Consider the following 22,772-nt stretch of genomic DNA (forward strand, 5'->3'; position numbering starts at 1 on the left):
TGCAAAGATTAAATTTTTGAGAAATTTAAAATTTTTGAAGAAAACTGGCCTTTTGTATTTTAATTTTTTTGCAATATTATAAGTTTCTTTGAAAATATTGAATTTTTTTAATGTAATCGCGCTCATTAGCAGTTTTAGAGTCGAAATATAATATCAAAGCGCGTAAGCGATGCGTCATAGTGTCTAACGTGTAAACATTTGTACGGAGACCATAATATACACAAAATGTGTACTTCTTATTATATATCTATAAAATCTCATAATGTGATGTGCACATGTCTAATATTCATTTTTCAAAATTTCACATTTCATGTTTTACAAATCATTAAAATCGGATGCTCCATTCTAAGGTATGCCAAAATGTTTTAAAACATTTGAAACGTATATCTTTACATTTTAGATTAAAACATATATCTTCACATTTTAGATTTTTTGTGATTACTATAACTTACCCTTCGGGAGGTTAATAAAAAATTTCTACTTTTTTTCAAATTCTTTCGCAACTTGATTATAAAATTAGATAGACAAAACTCAAAACGTCTCAAAAATAATAATTTATATAATAATAATGCAATATAATACAAAAAATTATAATAATCTCCAGTTAAGTGATTTGAACAAAATTCTAGACTTTTTGTAGCCAAAAATATTAAAAACGAGTGTATAGAAATGAAATCATGCTTGGATCCCAGTTCTGATTAATCGCCAGTAATTCATAAATATTTCACACATACTCCAACCAAAAATATGAGTTCGCTTATGAACAAATTTATCGATTGGCACCTTTCCTAACACATCGAAAACAACATCAACTGTAAAATTCCTCTGAAAAATGAAAAAGATTTGAAAATCGGTATCAACACCTTCGCAAATACACTTATTGCAGCAATTAAAAACTCGATTCATATTCTAAATCATATACACAGCCACTCGGTGTCCATAGATATTATATAATTCCATTAATTCTATTGCACAGGAAAGGTAATTAAGAAGAATTTAATAATAAATTATAAAAATGTTTCTTTTGAAAATTTCTTACATACTTTTTCAGCAAGTACTGAGACATTTTTTTTCCTTTGGAAAGCGACCAAAAAATTTAAAAAACACATTATACTTATGACTTCATTAAGGGAAACGGACTGTTTGTGGGCAAGAAGTCCAGAAGAACAATTTGATGCATTGGCTGAACACCGGCCCCTCACATTTCAGCCATTTTCACGTAAATGCAACTCCAATGATGAACAATTTATTTATTAGTTTCTTCAGAACTCGCCGTCGATAGTGTTTTCATATAACTCATACTGTTAATTGTTTAACAGCGGCTGAAGTAACACAAAAATTGCAAAAGCAAGTTCTAGAAAATCACCCGTGCCAGGAAGGACTACTGGGCGGCTCGCATTTCCATACAGCAGTATTACTGCTGAAATCACTGACTGCCCTAGAGAAAAGTTAAAAATTGCAAATGACGATATTTGAAATCTTCTGAATGGCAGAACCATATTCACTGAAATATAAAAAAGGTTATCGAATATAAATTTATTGACATCATCAATCGACCTCGGTTCGTTATGTCCTAATCACATAAATCAAGTCCTTTCCACGTATGTGCTTCTCATATTCAATCTGAACCCTTTTCACGGACCATAGGAATCGAGTTTAAAATCTGCCGTATAAGGGTTGATATGTGATAAATATTCATTTGGATTAAATTCAATTAAATTCAAAACATGGGACTATCCGTCTCAATTAAACTTGATTAGGTAATCTCTGCAATAAATTTCAATTGCGAATCTGCAAACGTTTTGAATGCATAAATACAAAAAATGTTTATATTCGTTAGAAAAGGTCATTGTAATTGATATTTACGGCCGCAATTAAATTGCGCGTTTTATTTTTATCTCTGTGATGATTTAGAAAGGGATGAGCTTTAATAATGAGTATTTATATCCCGAAATTCATGATATTTATATACATATGAAGTTTATTGTTGTTGAAAAAACGGTTTTTATAAAATGATATTATCAAAAATTTTAAATGATATTTAAAGAGTTATATTTTTACTATTTGTTTATTTGGAACTAATGCTATACAACACTATCACATAATATATAATATAGCATCAATGTAATAACAATTAATATTATAACGAGCAACATTTCTGTTCAACAAAACAATTGCGAAATTATTATATTTGAACTATATATAACATTTGCGTAGATTATATTGCAAAAATTGCATTGAATATAAATAAAAAAATGAGCATTTCAAATATTGGCTCTTTAAATACTCTTTTCTTTAAATTCAATAAAATAATTTGAAATTACTTTAACGTCTGTTAATCAATAAACAAGATTAGCATTTTTAATTATTGATTACTCGCATATATATAATACAATAAATGGAAGCACTATGCAAATTATCTAAATATTTTATAATTTTGTTACAAAATTTTAAATTTCGTTGAATATAAAATCAAGTTTCGTAAGACAAACATCGTTTGTAAACCAATTTCATTGTTTATGTAGAAAAATTATTAGTCAAGTGAATCAATCTAAAATGGCCTCGAAGTAAAAAAATAAATTATCATCAAATATATCCAATTTCTTACAAATTCTCAACTAAAATAAATCAACTTTATGATTTGCCATAATAGGTTAAAGAGTAATACAATTAAATTAAACCCTTGCAATATAAATGATACTGTGCGCTTTCTAAGGTAGTAGTCACAATTACAGATTACATAATTAAATATTGAATAAGAACTGGGAACGAGCATAGACTAGACTTTTCTTCACTACTTTTGTCATTTTGCACTTTTAACTCTGTATAGAAGTACATCATTAGATGGAGTTCTTATTTTCTGAACAGTTTTATATGTTATGTAGTTAGATGATCAAGCCAAAAAAAAGTTCGGTGATTGTTTAAGTACCTTTTTGAAACTGATCATAGAAATCAGATCCACTAAATTATTCATTAATAGTACCATTTTCACAGTCGCTTTCCTCTTTATTTTATATCACACAAAAGTGCGACACCTCTCAATGTCCAATGCCTGGGATTGTGGTCGGTTTCGAAATCTATGGATCCGACATACTTCTGGTCGGTTCTCTGAGGTTTTCGATAAATCGGACATTCATATAACTTTGGATCTTTACCAGCAGTCGTATTAATTGCATATATGAATATCACTGGCATTTGTTCATACAAAACTTTCGGACGAGATTCGATAAGTTTACCACTTCTTCTGTCTAACGATGCACCTACAAAAGATTTATTTATGTGTGTAACCGCAAAATAAGAAAATTTAAAAAAAGCGGTAAAATGTTATATAATTTGTACGTAACACTATAACTGTGTTTAGCATGTAACAGTTCATCTGTATCATTATTTTCTATTTAAAAACTGTATTAAACCATAGAGTTCCAAGAATCATGTTTGTTCCTAAATATATGTAAATGATCTTAGTGAGATTAAAAACTAATTCGGTTTCATTTTTTAATTCGTGTAAAAATTAAAAAAAACAAAAAATTTTTAGAGCAATTATTTTGAATATTTGTGTAAATAAATAAAAATTACCTTCCAAGAATAATCCATAAACATATACACCCTCATTTGGAGATTCAGTAACATCTTCTTTATTCAATTTAGTGATTTGATTTTGCAAGACTACAGAATCCAAAGCCCATCCTTTGTGTGCTCTTGTTACCTCCTTTAATGATAAGGTTTTAATATATATTGCATAAAACATAAAAATTTAACGGCATATATTTTATATATCAATGGTAGAATATATTTTACCTGTCTCATAGCTGTCAAAAATCCTTGTGGGTTGAAGAAACCAGTCATCCAAAAAGTTTTTGGTCTACCATTGTTACACCACCATCTAAATTGACTATCTCTTTCCAATAATTCAGTATACCAGAAACCTAAAGTTGCAGATTCCCATGATACCTATCGAAGTATAAAATCAAAAAAAGTTTGAAAATACAAACAAGTATAAAAAAGTTGTGAAAAAGTATACACTGAGTAGCCTACATAAAAAATTGAGTTATTAACTTCCCGTAGGGTAAGTTATAGTAATCGCAAAAAATCGAAAATGAAAATTTTTATATATCTTTACGTTTCAGAGGTTTCTGAACATTTTGGCATACCTTAGAAAAAATGGATGTATGTGTGTATGTGCGTGTGTGTATGTGTGTTCGAATACAAATTTTCATCGACGATTTCGGGAACACTTATAAAGCGATTTGAATAATTCAAAAACAATTCGATTCCTATTGATATGAAGACGTTCTGATTAGTATCAGGTGAAGACAGGTTTAGCCGTTTAGGAGATATATGGCAAAAAGTGTCAAAAACGGTAATTCAGTTTTTGAGAGAACCGAGTACTCCATTTGAATGATTCAAAAAACATTTTACTTGTAATGACAAAATAAATAACTGATGAAATTTTTGGTTTCGGAGATACAGAAAAAAAAGTAAAAAAAACATATATTTGGTGGTCAAAAATAAACAATAGTAATTAAACACTAGTAATTAAATTTATATAACCTCAAATTATAGTATCTATAGTATATTCCATTATATCATCAAACCTTTTGCCACCTCGTTGGTATTCTGGCGTCGTACATCGCATCAAGAGCTTCTCTCAATCCTTGCGACATAACTATTGTGCCATCAATAGCAAGTTTAAGATCACACAAAGTTGAGTAAACAGCCGCTATAACTTTCGAAGTTCGATCAATTTCCTGTCTAAAATTTCAAGATCACGAAAAACACTTTAAAAAAACTTTCTAAACTTTATTCACTAACCTTAAGAAAATGTTCATGGGCAAAAATGCACCCATTCTCTGAAGAGCTTCCCGAACTTCGAACACTACATATTGAGGTGGCAATTTTTCCAACATATCATCTGCTAATCTGTAAACGACGCTTTCTCTTGTTTCGCCACCTTCACTACCACCTATGAAAAAAATGTAATTAGGATTAAAATTTTAAATATATTTAAAATTCAAATTTATAAACCTTTCAAAAGATTTAAAAACCTATATGAAATTTTTACTTAAGATTGAAGTTTCAAATATATATAAAAATTGAATACAAAAAATATCACTTGGTTCGTACGACCAGATAAACAAAAATAATAATGAAATGTGAGTTTTAATACCTTCTTTTGGTTGCACATTTAATATAGTATCAAGTATTCCTTTAGCAGTATTTATCTGGTAAGTAATATCCGCATTAGCGTGTAATCCAAATACTTCTGGAGTGTCTGTCATTGGCAAACCGTTTATGTAATCAACATAACTGTAATAACAAGAATAATAAATAAGATATAGTCTTACATGTTTGTAGAATTTGGCATTATTACCCTTGCAAATTTCTTGTATTTGGCACTTTATAGCCACGATAAAATTCGAATCCAGGACGTAGCAAAGTATCCGAAAACCAAACGCCAGTAAATGTAGTCAATAATCTTTTATCAAAATCATCTGTTACTCGACCACCGTATTGTACCTGTAGAATTTGGATAAATTTATTAATTCCTAATTATTTTTATTAAAAAGAGTTTAAAATAATGAAGAAAATATTCGCTTTTTGTATGTAGCGACATATTGATTCGCATTTAATTACGTTGGAAGTTGGAAGATGTTGTTCTATTTGTTATATTTAAGAAAAAATATTTATAAAAATAATAATTGAAAGCTAAATGTTTAATCTTTAAATTACAAAACAATTTCATTATCATATATTGAAATTAAGCATACAAGTAACTGTAGTTATATACTAATTTGATATATAATTAAATAAGAAACTCGTATGATAATATAAAGATATGTTGTGGATGATATCATTGAGCAATATTATTTAGAAACAAAATATTTAATTACATGATTTTAATAATAATATTTAATTATTACCTCGCCAAGCATGTAGCAGACTGTCGGCCAAGAAATACCCTTTTTAGGGTCCATATCGTCTAAATGATTCTGGACAAATTGAACACAAGCTGCATAGTCAGCCTAAATATCAAATTAAAAGATATCAATATTATTACATAATAATTAAAATAATATTATAAATTCATTTCACTATGTAGAAATGGAAGTAATCAATACAAACTAAATTAATATATTAAGACTTATTTGTTTCAGTAATAAAAAAAATCATAAAATTATTAAATATATAAATATCATTTCGATTCAATAAATCCACTAATATTATTGTTTTACCTATTAAATATCATCTCACGAATACTGGTAAATCCAGACTCTTTTACCCAATTCGCTGGTATTTATAATACTTTTGTATACCTGATTAAATTCATATGGTACATTCCAGCCCAAAGGTCCAAACTTTCTTCTTTCTTGGACAACAGTATGTAAAAATGCTACAGCATACAACATAGGAGGCCATTGATGCTGCGAAGAGTAATCTAAAGTATCCTACAAAAATAAGAATATTGATTCATAAAATCTAACTATAATTCTGATCTAAAAAGCATAATTCTGATACACCTCGTTTTTTGAAGAAATATCAGTTATATATAAGATCCTTCGAAAAAATTTCAAATTAGCATAAATCTTTCGAAATTGTTTCAAAGAAAAGAAAGAACATTGAGTATTCATTTTTCTCCCGAGATTACGAAATGTAAATTGGCCTATTTAATATGAAACATTATATTCATGTTACCTGTGTGACATTTTGATATGTCCGCTTCATGCTCGCCCTTATTCCTTGGGGAGGTTCATTAGTGAATTTGATCGCCATTTGGAGCAATCCGATGGGAAATTCGGAATGTACCTATTAGCAAATTAATAATATTAATAATTTATGATAAACATTATAAACTATATTATAACACGCAATTTAATGTGACGATCTTGCTTTTAAAGGAGGAAAATAATATGTCCTCGGTAGTATAGTGGCCAGTATCCCCGCCTGTCACGCGGGAGACCGGGGTTCGATTCCCCGCCGGGGAGGAAACTTTTACATAGTAAGCAATTCAGTAATACTTATTTTTACCTTTTATGACAACGACAACTTGATTTTTGATAATTACTCTTGGGGCGTAAATATTGGGAATACATCAACTTAGCAAGAAAACCATCTCAACTTTATGAGAAAAAAATTGTAGGTGTACAAAGAGCCTAAACTCTTTCAAAGATTGATAAAACATATCCTCGGTAGTATAGTGGTCAGTATCCTCGCCTGTCACGCGGAAGACCGGTGTTCGATTCCCCGCCGGGGAGAATATTTTTGCAAGGTAAACAATTCAAAAATCTTTTTTGTTAAATTTTCTAAACGTGAGGACCGTGGAATTTCTTGTGTGAACTTTTGAAAATAATAATATTATATAATAAGCGTATTAACTGAAAGTCCGTCCCTTATTTTGGACGTTGTTTATTTCATTACCTCAGTAGTCATCCACAATCTAAAGGTTTCGTCAACAATATCAGTTTCAACTAGAGCATCCATAGCCTCGGTACAAAAAGGCAGCGAAAGATGAACATTCTGCAAAAGAACCCATCCTCCGTGAGCCATAGAATCAGAAATTAGTCGCCTGGCGTGGAATTCTTGTCCTTGGCCCATTGAAATCGCACGTAATTCTATAATGTATAGGATAATATTAGAATAATTAAAATAATTTAAAAATCATGTTTTTTTAAACGTACGAATTTCTTTAGCTTTTGCTAATGCTGTAATCTGAGGCGACGGATCAGATCCTATGGATAATATACAAATTAATGGCGTGCGAGGTTCCGATTCACTCCAGGTAAGTTCTAAGTCTAAAATTAGACCTTCCCCATATTCTTCTCCAAGAGACTCTATAATTTAAATGTTTAGCCATAATTTAAATGCAAAATTGTTATTATGTAAGAAAAAATTGATATTTCACTTACCTTTAATGTATTTTCTAGCTTGCGATAAAGTTCTATCAGGGCTCCAAGACCTTATTAAAAGGAGTTTTCTGAACACATCAAGTGAAGTTTGATATCCACAAGGAATATCCTCTTCTTCTGGTTTTTCTTTTTCATACCATACACGCCATTCTTTTTCATTCTGTTCAATCTGTAAAAAATATACTAAGAATTAATAATATATGTATTGTAAACAACTTTATATTAGATTAGACAAAAGAATTTTGCAAAAGAGCATAAGAAATAGATAAGAATATTACGTTAGAATTCAAATTTTAGTAAAAGATTGAGAGATTATTAATTATTAAGATTTTGGGATTGAATGGTTGCCTATAACAATATATAAAATGACAAAATATCCATCGCAACTTTGAGTTTTGAGTACTCAAACAATTTTTCCATGTCATTAATATTAAGTTATACTTTATGCTAACCTGTTATATTAAATATATACAAATCGTGATATCAATAACAAAACTTACCCTAGTCAGTACTTCTGCAAAAGTTTCTAATTTGTTAATTTCAACTAAATTTAGCCATGTAATGTCTAATATCCATCGAAATGGTTTTGGAGTTACAGCATTTAAGTCTAGGGATGCACCACCTTTTATGAAGGCCATAAACTCATCATGTGATATATTACCTAAACAATTAATCTTTATAATGTTTATTTGTTATAAATGAATTAAATTATATCAATTTTGTCCATAGTTTACCGCATTGTCTATCAATTTTCATCGCCAACATCAGTGTGAATAAGGCTTTATGACGTTCGTAAAGACTTCTTGAAGTAAACACCCAAACCTATATAACAAATAAATAAAAAATATTTAAATAAATTTGAATAAATAAAAAAAACAGACTAAAATATGTAGTAAATAAAATCAAATATTACCTCATAAGTTAAATATTTAAGTATAATGCCAATACGCTCATCAGTATTTGGACTCTTGGTGGATTTAGTTATTGAATTATCAAAAATATTTAAGAATTGTTTTAGAGAATTTTGATACATAACATTTACTTCACTCATTTCAACAATCAGAAAATACAATATAGATCCTCGCGCTGCAACCGCACGGAATTCTTCACGTGCTTTCTGAAAAATACAAACATACAGTTTGAAATATGAAATAAATTTTATTTGTAAATTATTTTAATAAAAAAATAATTCTTTTATTATAGAATTAACAAACCATGATTTTTTTCTCGGTCTGTTCTGCCACTTTTAGTTTTTCATTAACCTCTTCGGCTGTAGCTTTTGTTACTTGAAGTACGTTGATTAAAGATTCATCATCCACAAGTGATCCTTCGGAGCTAGTCAATCTATAATTGGAAAAGTTGATATATTTTTACAAGTTAAGAGATAGTAAATCTAGTAAAAAATAATATTTTTTCAAATACCTGCATAAGAGGTTACTTTCAAGTTCTTTCATATTCCGTTGATTGGTCATGACAGATTCAAAAAGCTGTACCCTTTCTGCCTCTAGATCTGATTTCTCCATTAATATTACTCTACCCAAAAGCTGATCTTCCAAACCTTTTAATAAGTACAAAAATATAAATATTTGATGAAAGCTTATAGTAGATATGAATAAACTAATAGTAAATTAGTTAATTATATTTTCTTAAGTAGTTCATTACACCTTGCATTGTAACAGTAAAGTCAATAATCGAAGTCCGAGCACTGATTTCTGGACTATATGCAGGATTTGGCAGTTTTGTAGTAATATATAGCATAAAACCAGGCATGACATCGCATTCCTTATCACCTACAACTACTTTTTCAATAGAACCAGATTTGATAAAATTCTTATCCAGTACATTATCTATAACGGGATCCAATTCAACGCCTACGTCTTCAATAAGTAGAGGTCTTCCTAATGAAAGACTGTCTTCAAGGTGAGTACGGAAATATCTGTAGCATAAAATTAATTTAGTTAAATAGAATTATTATTGATTATCTGAATTCTTATTACTTGTGATTTAATGAAGTGATTTGCAATTCATTTGCTCCCTCTTTATTTTTGATCCACATTTTTCCTTGAGTTTGAGGGTCCACCAATAAAGGATATGAACTTGATTTAGTTACAATTAGTGCATTTTGAACAGACAATTCATCATTTGGTAAACCTTGTAATGTCCATTCTGATACCGTTGAACTTTCTACCATCATTGCTGCAAGTTTGAAAAGATATTTAATTAATATTATATTTCAAATTATATTAAAAATATTATTTCTTTTTACGTATTGTGATATCTTAACACGCTGAAAGTAAGGCAGAAGGAGGTCAAAAAAAAATAATATAAAATATAATTATGTTTGAATACTGGATACGAAATGATATAATAAAACTTATTTACGATTATGTATTTATAATTTGATTATTTTAGTACCATTACCAATATGATCAGTTTTCATAAAATAATACCTTTCAGTTTATGTAAAATATTAGTCTAAATTTACCTGTGATATTTAGATTTACTGTAAACGGAATATCCCTAGATTTTAATACAGTCATCCAATGTTTAACCAAATTAGCTCTAAATTCTTGATTATAAGGACCACAGTACGACAAAAAACCAGTTGCAAGCACAACATCACCAACTAAGCGACCCAGCTGCTCTTTAAAATCTTTACTTTGCTGTGTCCAACGGATTTTTTCGCCACCTAGCAAAAATTGTTATTTTATGTAGTTCCAGTATGAATATTTATATTTTTTACACATCTATCATTTCGAAATAAAATAAATCAATAAAATGTTGCCAAAAATTTGCGTACCTAGACCATTAATAAGAGCAGTGGCGGCGGTCATTTTTCTTAAACAGACGTTGGCAGCATCGGTTAATCTCTGCTTTTCAGCAACTGCAGAGTCGTATTGGTCTTTTACTTCTTGCAGAGCTGCCTCTCTTTCCTCCAGTTGCCGTTCCGCGGCTGCCAAATCATCGTTGGCTAACTGAGTGATTAATAATAATAATATTATTTATTATATTTATGTTTGATTTTATTCATTGTAGTTTTTGGTAAAGATTTTTATATATTCTACAGCAATATATACTTTAATTATAGAAAACTAAAATTCTTGTATTATCACTATTTCACAGAATTTCAAATATATTCATATGCCTAGCCATAATTTTTAATTTATCTAATTTTGTTTAATAAACGTTAATAGTCATTTACACGCTGTTTTACTACTAGCTAAAACAAATTTTAATGAATTTTATCACAGTTAGCAAACCAACTTCGACTAATTTATATTTTATGGCTTTAATTTACAAAATTATTCACAAGGTAGAAAAGTAAAGTAATGATTTAGAGGTATAATTATAATTTGGTTGTAATTATATAAAAATAACAAAATACATAAAACTTAATTTTTCTTGAAAATCAAACATAAAATATTAGTGAATATTTTTAACGATAGAATAAATGGAAATTAAAATAAACTGATCGGTGTGTTTAATTAATATTTCGATATCACAACCAATTTAAAAACAAATTGTCTGTCTGTTTTTGTATCTCGCTGAAACTTTTACTATCCGTGAACGTGTTTAGCAGCTTCTTTAAGAGGGTATTCTAGTGTAGAAATTCAAAATAATCGATTTTTTTTTATTTCATATTTTCAAAGTTTAACTATCTAAGAATATGGGTACGAGAAGGTTTTTGAAAATTTGAATTATTTTCGGAGATATAGGCATTTTACTGACTCGGTCTCCATACTGGTTTGGCTTCACGCAAAATTTTAAATGCGTTTTTCTTAGAACATACTTTTTCAGTACTGTTGACACGATTTCTCGAATTTTAATCGATGGATTCACTTGAAATGTTCAGAGAGTCTTGTTTATAGACCTATCTATACCCCGAACTAAGATTATCCCCAAATTCCAATTTTTACTATTTTTAAAAAACTCGAGAAACTCAAAAAAAACAGTAAAAAAACACTTTTTTTCAAACAGACGCCAATTTGTAAAAAAAAATCTTTTTTTCCCATCGCTAGTTCGGACCATTGCGACATCATCGTAGATTAATAATCTTTTTATTTTTTGCATTTCCGATGGCTAGGAGGGCTGAAATCATGTCAAAACTGAGGTGCCAATTTTTTGAGACCACCCACTTCATGAGCTGTCAGGTTTTACAATTTTCAACTTTTTTATTTTTCAATTTTTGTTTTGTATTTTAATAATATTAATAAGCAAGTGGTGAAAAAATGGATAGTAAAAACATTCATTGCTTTCTTTTACGACACTTTAAAAATGACCTAAAATTCATCGCTCTACACTAGAATACCCCTTAAGATCTTTCTTTTGAACAAGAAGAAACACAAAAGACGTTGGCCGTCGTTTTTGGAATTGCAGTCAAGATAATAATAATAATAATATAAAGATAAAGTTTTTATATGAAAGGGACCTCTCAGAAAGCATCACACCCATGACCAAAATCCACGAGGGATTTTGGCGAACGGTCATCGATGATGACCAAACTCCAAATGAAGTTCGATCATCTTTCTCACGCTCAGGGTACGACGCTACGACTCATCGTCGAGGTCGCATCAACTCCACGTTTGAGTGAAGAGATTGTGAAGACATACTACAGAAATGATCCTGTGAAGTATGATCTTGCTGAAACGACGTTTCGACCGAGACAAGCCAATTGCTTTCAGGTTTGTGCGGCGATTACAGGTTAATGTGACGCAGGTATACCAAACGGAGACATCTACCGCTTCTGTTTCTACTCTTGTTGAGTATAGAATGAGTGTTGTGCGTACATACGCATTTATTCTATAGTTAGAAAAGTGCGTTAGATAAACATAAACGAGTTCCTATAATGAGTAGATGATGGAACTTCATAATATATTATTTATTCTATTTAGCGTTTATTATGCTTTCTGAATTTTTATTTCAAACTTAATAATTAACTTCCCGTAGGGCAAGTTATAGTAACGCAAAAAAATCGAAAATGAAAATGTTTATATATTTTTACGTTTCAATACCTTCTGAACATTTTGGCATACCTTAGAAAAAATGGATGTATGTGTGTGTGTGTCTATGTATGTGTGTGTGTGTATGTGCGTGTATGTGTGTGTGCGAACACGGTTAAAGCGATTTGAATACTTCAAAAAACATTCGATTCGTATTGATAAGGAGACGTGCTGATTAGTTTTTGGCCAGGCAGGTCTAGCCGTTCCGAAGATATGGGGCAAAAAGTGCCAAAAACGGTATCTCAGTTTTTAAGAGAACGGAGCGTCCGATTTGAATAATTCAAAAATATTTTACTTGTATTAACAAGATGAGGAACTGATCAAATAGATCTAGCGGTTTCGGAGATCTAGTAAAAAAAGTAAAAAAAAAGCCATTTGGCGGTGAAAAATTATCATTAGACATATGCATATCAAATTATCAGATATTTTATAGAGATTTTAACAATAAGTATAAATTTTGTTTACATTTCTATGGGTTCCGTACCAATGTTTATCCGTTAGACGGCAACGCGGCGCTTACGCGCTTTGATATTTCGTCTCTCTGCAGTTAAAGCAGTACGATTGCTTTGAAAAAAAGTTCAGAATTTCCAAAATATTTCAAAATATTTTTTTTTTCAAAAAGTTTTTTTTTTCAAAAAAGTAAATTTTTGTCAAAAATTTATATTTTCTCAAAAATCTAATTTTTTCAGAGTTATTTTTTTTCAAAAATGTTAATCATTTAAAAAAAAAATATTTTTGGTACGGGAAGTTCCAGCAATTTGCCTTAAGGCACGATGCCATGCGCCCCACTAGTTGATATTCACCTAGCTAATGCAAATGGTAGTCATATGAAACATGAAACTAAATATGAAGTAAAATACGATTTTCCGAAAAAGTATGTGTGTAAGTACGCGTGCGGATTTCTAACCTTTCGTCACCAATTCCTCAAAAACGAAGACAATTGATGTAACTCGATAAAAAACTATCGTTTGTCAGTTTTGTGCGACGATCGGCTAAGTAATTTCTTTGTAATTAGCAGAAAACTGTGTAAATTTTTCGTCTACATTATTTTAGCCCACAATTTTGAACCTATTTAATTTAAAAATTCAAAAACTATTTTTGTAGTACTACAGCCTAGACTAATATTGTAATCGTGTACACATTGGAAATTAATATGATTCTAACGTTTGAAAAAAATGGTAAATAGTTTAGCAGTCAATTACAAAATGTTATAATAATTTATGTTATATTTCAAAAACTTATTGTGAATGTGTTAAAATTGAAGAGCAAAAAAATCTATAAATAAAAAATCATCAGTTTTCAACGAACAAGATTGTGCATCAAACATTTCTTGTCACTTATTTATATTTCATCATCACAAAGTATTAAGAAGCTTTGAAATACACGGGTAATACGACCCTCATAAAAAGCTTGATCTCATTTAGATGATAATTAATTCAATCAGTCAAATGAACTTTTACCTTCAATCTAGCTTCTTGTAGGGTTAAATTTGCCTTAAGTGGCAAAACTTCCTTATTTACACTGTGAAAGAATGCCATTGCTTTTGTCCAAGATAATAAACCGGCAACATCACCTTGAATATATAATTATAAAATATATATAATATGATATGCTATATAAATACATATACCAAATATCACTTATTAGATAATATAAAATCATTCTTTGATTCTGGTATAAATATTAAACTATTTACCGCAAACGCGTTTGGCAGTATCCATATTATAATCCTCCATATCAAAATATGGTTGTAAATGTTCTACCATTTCATTATTTATTGTGTCTTTAGGATAATTTTGTAATTGTAAGAGGAACGTAGTGCTGGACATCATCTGAAAATTAAATGTTTATGTTTATATTATTTATGACTCTAATAATATGTATTAATATATATGTTTAATCATACGTATGTGCATATTTTTGTATGTATGTAATTTAATTATGTTATTTTAACCTTTAAAGATTCAGCCCACGATGGCTTAGGACAACAAGCTTCAGAATCAGTTACAACATTATGTAACTTTCTTTGAAATAAGATCAATACGCAGTCCATAATTCTCATGATCAAATGAGGCGGTCTGCCGAGTTTTCTAACAGTTGCTAAAAATTTTTATTTGATAAGGAATAGTATAAAAAAAGCATTTTAATGATATTTTATGTGAGATGAAAAATATCTCATACCTATATGAGCAGGTTTAATGGTGTTCAGAGCGGCCTCAGCTTCTTCTAGCGCCGGTTTTGCAGCTTCCAATTTAACTTCAGCTAATGCTTTTTCTTCGGCTATATATGCTACTAAAGCCTCTGCCTTTTCCTTTACTTTTTGCACTTGATTTTTGACAATTTCAGCCTGAGCTGCTCGTTCTGTCACCTATGATAAATATAAATATTTACCAGTGCAAATTATTTTGAATTGTTATTTTTTATTTGCTTTACTTCATATGAAGTATTACACACATTAAAAATAATTTTTGCTCATTGTATTATTTTTCAAATAGTATTGAGCGTAAAAATGCCTAAAGCGCTTCTAATTTATAGAATACATTTTTCGAATTATGTTGACGTTATAATAATAATTTTACTGTATTCTCAAAAACGGAATTAAGCAAACCTCAGATAAAACTCTTTCAGCTTTATGTGATGCTTCAGCTAAATCTTTTTCCATAACTGCCAAGTCGCGCTTCAAAGATTCAACGGAACAAGAAGCCTCAGCTGAAAAGAAATTGCTTTGTGTCTGATATCGTTCAATTATTGGTTTGCAAAAAACTGCATGCATTGTTATATATATATATATATATATATATATATATATCATTATTATTTATTATCTGATATTTATTATTACCGAGTTTTTCAAGACCGGTATCCATTCGGAGAGCACCTTCACCTAATTCTGTCTGCTTTTGCTGATATATATTTTTGTATCCGCCAATAAAATTTAAATAAGATTTTGGTGTAACATGTGTAGCTCTCCTGAATCTATGATAATAGAATTACAATATTATTAGGTTGTCAAATATCTCACTTCCGCTTTTTTGCTCTTGGTTTATAATACAAAAAGGCGAAAGGGAGATATTTGACAACCTATTATTAAGCCATCATTCATGAGATTTGATATCAACTATAAAATTAATACCACATTTTTATTAAATATTCAAGGAAAAAATATATATCATAATGTATATTTCATTTTATTTATCTATTGTTTCAATCGTTCTTGTAGTAAGTTTTACAAAATTTCCTTGTATTGATATTGAAATTGAATAAATTGAAAAAGAGTAAATAGCTTGTACTGAATATTTTTAGTCTTAAACAAACGATGTTTTTCTATAAATATAATTATAAGTTACGTCAAATTAAAATATAGGTATACTTGATTATGTACTATACAATATGTTTAATATTTTTCATATTGTTAGAAACTATTAAAAAAATCGAATAAAGTACAGTTGAATTACAATTAAATTTGAAACTATTTTATAAATTTTAGTCATCGCTTCGATTTAATAACTTGTTTTCATTGCTGCTCAGATTTAAATATCTAATTTAAAAAAATTTTGTCACGTAAAATTTGTGCACATCATTTGTACTTTTGTGGGTCACTAAAATGCAAATTTTATTTAGAAACATTCTATTCCTATAGTAAATTCTTACAGTAGATGATATCCTTTGTCCTATAAACAGGTGCTAAAAAAAGTTATACTACCTACCGAAACATTTGAAAAACCGCGCAATTAAAAAAAAAACAATTAAAAAAAGCATTCAATGTGGCATATGAATTTAGATTTTAGGGTATAAGATACGCAAATACCCTTTTTAACTTCCCGTAGAGAAAGTTATAGTAATCGCAAAAAAGTTGAAAATGAAAATTTGTATATATCTTTACGTTTCAAAGGTTTCTGAACATTTTGGCATACCTTAAAAAAATAGATGTATGCGTGTGTGTGTGTGTGCGGATGCAAATTTTCGTCGACGATTTCGGGAACACGGTTCAACGGATTTTAATTATTCAAAAAACATACAATTGCTGTTAATAAGGAGGCGTGCTGATTAGTTTTTGGCATAGACAGATCTATCCGTTTCGAAGATACGGGGCAAAAAGTGCCACAAACGGTAACTCAGATTTTAAGTGAACGGAGCGTCAAATTTTAATAATTCAGAAAACATTTTACTTGTATTGACAAGATGAAGAATTGATCAAATTTTCATGAAGACAGGTCTAGCGATTTCAGAGATCTAGTGAAAAAAGTAAAAAACATGCCATTTGGCGGTCAAAAATGATCATTAGACATATGACAAAAGAAATTTTTGTCAAAAATTTATAGTTTCTCAAAAATCTAATTTTTTGAAAGTAATTTTTTTTTCAAAAATGTTAATCTTTTTAAGAAAAAAATAATTTTTGGTACGGAAAGTTTCAACAATTTGCCTTAAGGCACGATGCCATGCGCCCCACTAGTTTGGAATATTATTCCTAAAGTGCTTGGCGTTCAGTGAATTAAACATACGGATGATGATTCAGTGTGAAAATACCTTTGGAAGTAAATAGTTGAAGTTTCGGCAACGGCGTCCTGTATTGAACCGAGTGCAGAGACCAGTTCTTGTTTTGTTTCAGGTGTGCAAGCTATTTCGAACTCATGCAAGAAATGCTGCGCAACTAAAACTAGGGCATCTCGCGGCCACGGTTGGAACCAATCGACTGTACAACCCGATACCAATGCTGGGAAACGCATCGCCCGGCTTCGGAACGATTCGCCCACCTTAAAAATTTATTACATCGTTACAATTAATTATTTACTTTAGGAAGGTAATTGATGTAATTCTATATATATGGTTGAAGATTAAGTAAAAAGTAAAAACCGTTTTTTGTAGATCACTATAAATCAGCGCTAAATACATATTTTTAACTCTTACCACTCGTACATTGCAACGATTTAAAGTATCCATTTACATGTTGCATTTCTATAATATTGATAAATAAATATACTATTTAAATTACATATTACAGAATAAATTTTAGAGCAATTTCTACCAAAAATTTTCCAATACAGTATTTGATGAGAAAGATAGGAATCGATGAACATACATATAAATCCTAAACATTAGTCAAGTTATTCCCATAACCATTATAATTCAAAATTCAAGTTTTGCCTCAATTTTATTTGCATGTTTTAAAAAATATTATATATTAAAGGATTTAATCAAATTAATTGATGGCGTATGTCGAAGTTAAGCATTAGTATAGGGCATTCTTTATTGAATATAAATATTTTAAAAAGTATAGTAAAAATGTATTTTAATTAAAAATTAAAGGTTTCAATTAAAAATTTTGAATTTTCAAGTACCTAAGTTTCACCATATTTATTCAATTTTTTTTTTTTTGAATATTTTTTTATCTAATATTTTAACGTTCAAGGATATTGATTTTATTATGCATCATGACCATGACCATTGATTCTAAATCGTATAGACAAATTGATAAATATTTTGCTTTTCCATTATTCTTAAGTTCGTTAGATTGAATAGATTTAAACGTAAAAGAAAATATGTAGTTCATGTAATTACAGATACTTATGTTATTAGCCCTAATATCTTCTTTTAAATAAAATATTGTCAATTAGAATATATATTAGAAGATATTATCAATGTTGTTTTGTAAATTTTAATTAGTTTTTTACAATTAAATTAAAATTATTTATCATTTATTAAAATACTTACAGGCGAGAAGCAGAATACCACATGCAAATACTGGCAAGTTCTGTTCAAAAAATAATCCATCACTAGTTCATTATTCAAAGTTCGTTTGGGATTTTCCCGTTTCATGATCGGTGTCAATTCCGATATAATTTCTAACTGTTCATCTTTTGTAAACAGATTAGATATGACTCCAGATGATAATATATTGTTCAAATATTCTAGAAATCCTTCTTCTTTAATATCCATATCCGTAAAAATAAATGTTGTTCCTTTTCCTTGAACTCCGCATGATCGATATAAAAGTTTCAAATCTTCTAAGAAATTACCCACATTGTAAGAGCGAGTTAACGCAATTTGGAATGTTTTGTAACCTAAAATAAATAGATAAATATAAAAATAATAATACGCAAGAAATAAAATTATTACACCGTATTTAAATAGTGATAAAATTATAGAAGCACGTCAATGCCCCTTGAATTTCAATTACATAACATTTCAAGAAATGTTTGAGAAAAAGCATTCATTAATTTTCACTTGCGTTTTACCTGCGATAAAAGACGATAACTTAGTTAAACTTTGCTTGCCTGATCCTCCGACACCAACTAACATCACATTGCCTCGTGGATGACGTATAACTCTAGAAACCTGAAAAATGTTTCCTTAGTTAAAAAAATTGTGCAAAAATAAGTGCTTATTTTTAATTTTCACCTTAATATCATGAAAAATCACTATTAAACAATTTAACTAAACCCACCTTAACTAAATGAAGCATAGCATCTGGAAAAAATACCAAGTCCATTCCAGATCCGCGCACCATTTCATTAAACTGTGATAAGAACATATCCAATCTTTCACGTAAAACAGACAAATCATATACGGGTTCATAAACTTTAGGTAATTCCATATCAGCATCTTCACCTTCTTCTCCGGTAGGCTCAGGAGCATCCCTGTATAATGACATTGAAATAAAATAAAAAAATATTCACAATTACAAATACTGCTTTCAAAATAATATAAGAAACAAGCTATTTACCTCATAAAATCTACGAATGCAGGATTGGCTTCTGTCTTAGCCTTGTATTGTGGCCCTAACATTTCAACGACGACGTTCATAAGTTCTTCATCGAACCATTCTTTATCCGCAAAAGATGTAAAACGATCGGAAAATACTCTAGCAAAGTACAATGAAATAATATTAATAATTATTCATATATATTTGTATGTAATATTCTGTGCATTCAGTTATGAATTCATTTAAATGATGATTCATATTTTATATAAGAAATAGCAGAAGGATTGAGTCCGTAATAATAATGATTGAAACAATTTTATAAACAGTTGTTCATACTCTGTTAAATCATTCTAAAAAGGTTTGATTCCATTTTATTCTGATGTACAAATATCATAACATTTGTACATTTTGGAAGCTAAATCTTGTCAAGAGGATGTCGTCTATAGACGATGCCCGCAGCAAAAGGGTTAAAATGATAATCATCAAAATCTATTTTATGTTTTGTTTATATCAAATATTTTTATTTCTAAATTTTGTGTGATATATGGATCATACCTGCTGCATTCATGTTTCCACAATACAAGAAGAACTGATTCGCTATCGACAACTGTTGATAATGTACCCACAAGTCCTTGCCAAATTCTTGAAAGATCTCGTAACGAAAATACATAATGAAATTTAGCTGGAGTTGGTAATAGCTTGGCACGCGTTCTAGAAAACAACATATTATTTCATTAATAATAAATCGATAATAATTAAATTGTATCTCTAATCGCCAAAAGATTTACTAAATGTCTATCTAGGACAGTTATAAATCTATTGTTGAATAAAAAAAATAATAGTAAATCGATAATAATTATATACCTTGGGTACATTAACCACCATACCTATTTTCTGATATGAATATAACAAAATGAAATTTGTAAAAATATTCTGAATGCTATTGTTCATTTATATATATATTTTGATTCATATTTTGTTTATTATCGTCACTACTTTCACTAAATTTATACTGCTCATATACCTTATTTGAATTAGCAGTGTTACCTTTGCCATAAAACTCTGGTCAGAGGAATTATTTTCTTCACAAGGTTTCTAACTTCTAGAGGAAAACCACGTTTGCTGTTGTAATGCCCTTCGCCCATGACACGGAATATTTTATCAATAGCTGCGTCATCAGGTATAGTACAATTAAACACAGAAAATTGTCTCTTTAATCTTGACGGTATATCATTTCGTCCTCCGCCTAATGACAAAAATAGAATAAAGATTTCAATTAGAAGACAATAATATAATGTTCTAGCTTCAGAAACAAATATCTTTTTTTTTTGTTTATGCTAACAATAAGTGCTTAGAAAATAAACATATCTGAAACAAATGTGATTCCCTATAGCATAAATATTTTATGCATCAAACTATTTTTACCTACCTGGTTGTCCCATAGCTGCGACAAACAATACATCTACAATAGTTGTAAATTCTCCAGGTTTTTCAAGGCTATAAAAGCCTTTCATATCCATAACTTGCCTTACTATTTCATTAGTAATTTGATCTCCCCATTCGTTGATTTGCGGCAAATTGATGTCATCCACAAAAACAATCATTTTTTTACCGCCTGCCGGCCCAAAAGTGCTACCACTGCGCTTATCTACATAACTTTCAATTGTTTTTTGAAACTGATATGGACTTGTTGCAGAAGAAAAGTTAAAAGAACGGCCAAGATACTGATCTGGATTGGCTTTTTTCATATAAGCTTTCATCATCACTGTTTTAGCCGAACCTTGCTCACCTTAATAAGAAGAAAAATTATAATTAGTTTACAAGAAGGTGTCTAAAACTTTCCTAAACATACTTATTCCGCAAAAAATTGTAAATATTATTATATAATAATTTTCATAAATATTTCTTTATTATCAGATCATAATAAGTGATGTAACTTACCGATAAGCAACACAGCTTTTTCTTGTTTCACAATAGTATCAATCAAATAGTCTATTCGTACGTTATCAGGAATGGGTACCATGATACTTAAGAAATCTGGTGTGCTGATATCAGGATACACATAATTAGTTACTAAACTTGTCCAAGGTTCCCACGTGCCATTAGAACTCACAACAAAATCAAAAATAGTCGCTAAAAATTAAATCATGCCAAATTTTAATATTATTTATATTTAAATTCCTGAGAATTCTATTGATATACCTTTTGGTTCTTTCTTTGTTGGTTTTGGTAGATCTAGATTATCAGCAAAATTTTCTCTTAAATAAAGATCTAGTTTTCGTCTATCATTATTTTCTAAAGGCGCTCCTATACCCCATGTCAGTGCAAAAACATAAATTTTATTTAAGTGTTCTACAGATAAAATAGGTGCTTGAATTTGCACTGCTTTGTCACCATCTGTTAGTTCGTCATCTGAAAAAACATTAAAACATTATTTTCTTCACTTGAATTTAATATAATAATAGTAGGTATCAATCAATTGTCGCTCAAATAGATTTCAAATAATAATTTATATTTATATATCAATAAATTTCATAACCGGTTTAAGATAAAATTTTGATAAAGGTATACCTTGATCTATATCACCAGACACACTCTTAGCGGCGCTAGTTTCTTCTTGTACTTGTTGAGGAACAAGTCCTTGTAACAAATCCAACATTTGTTTAACCACATTACATTGTAAGAGTTGCATAACTGCTTTAAGAGTTTGCGTACACCATGAATACACTGTTTGAAAAGAACATTCAAATAATTCTTGGAAAACCGTCGTTTCTTGTGCAGTACGGAACTTCAACCACGATGATACAACTGTAAAAATAAAACAAGTGAATATATGTTGAAAGAATAAATGAACTTTATTTTTACTTACTGGGTCTCCAGTCCAATCCTGAAGAACTCATGTAAACCATTCCATTTCTACTTACGGTAGCTGGTGATGCATTGTCGATATTGTGAGGTTCGAAAATGATTTTGCATGTCGGCGACATTGTTAAACGATCGCCATTCGCAAGAGTAAGAGTTTTATTGTCATCTAAGACAGAGTTTAGATTTTCTATCCATATGCTATCAACTGGACCATCCAAAACCAACCAAATTCTTTCGTCTGAATATGAATAATCTCAGTATGATTGATTGTATAAAAGAATAAATCTAACATTCAAGATA

At 29.5% G+C, this 22,772-nt stretch overlaps 2 non-coding genes and 1 pseudogene across 2 annotated transcripts; 1 reads left to right on the forward strand and 2 right to left on the reverse strand.

The window, feature by feature from the left end:
- Positions 1 to 3,006: 3,006 nt before the first annotated feature.
- The window catches only part of LOC113385429, a 53,380-nt pseudogene continuing 33,614 nt past the window's right edge, over positions 3,007 to 22,772 (reverse strand).
- On the forward strand, positions 6,912 to 6,983 carry Trnad-guc. The gene has a single exon. It is a non-coding gene; the product is annotated as a tRNA-Asp (tRNA).
- On the reverse strand, positions 12,332 to 12,544 carry LOC113387189. The gene has a single exon (XR_003368139.1). It is a non-coding gene; the product is annotated as a small nucleolar RNA U3 (small nucleolar RNA).

This window comes from Ctenocephalides felis, unplaced genomic scaffold (assembly GCF_003426905.1).
Source record: "Ctenocephalides felis isolate EL2017-DRISC unplaced genomic scaffold, ASM342690v1 CF-g0.4_SCAFFOLD_03571, whole genome shotgun sequence".
In the NCBI taxonomy this organism is placed as follows: Eukaryota; Metazoa; Arthropoda; class Insecta; order Siphonaptera; family Pulicidae; genus Ctenocephalides; species Ctenocephalides felis.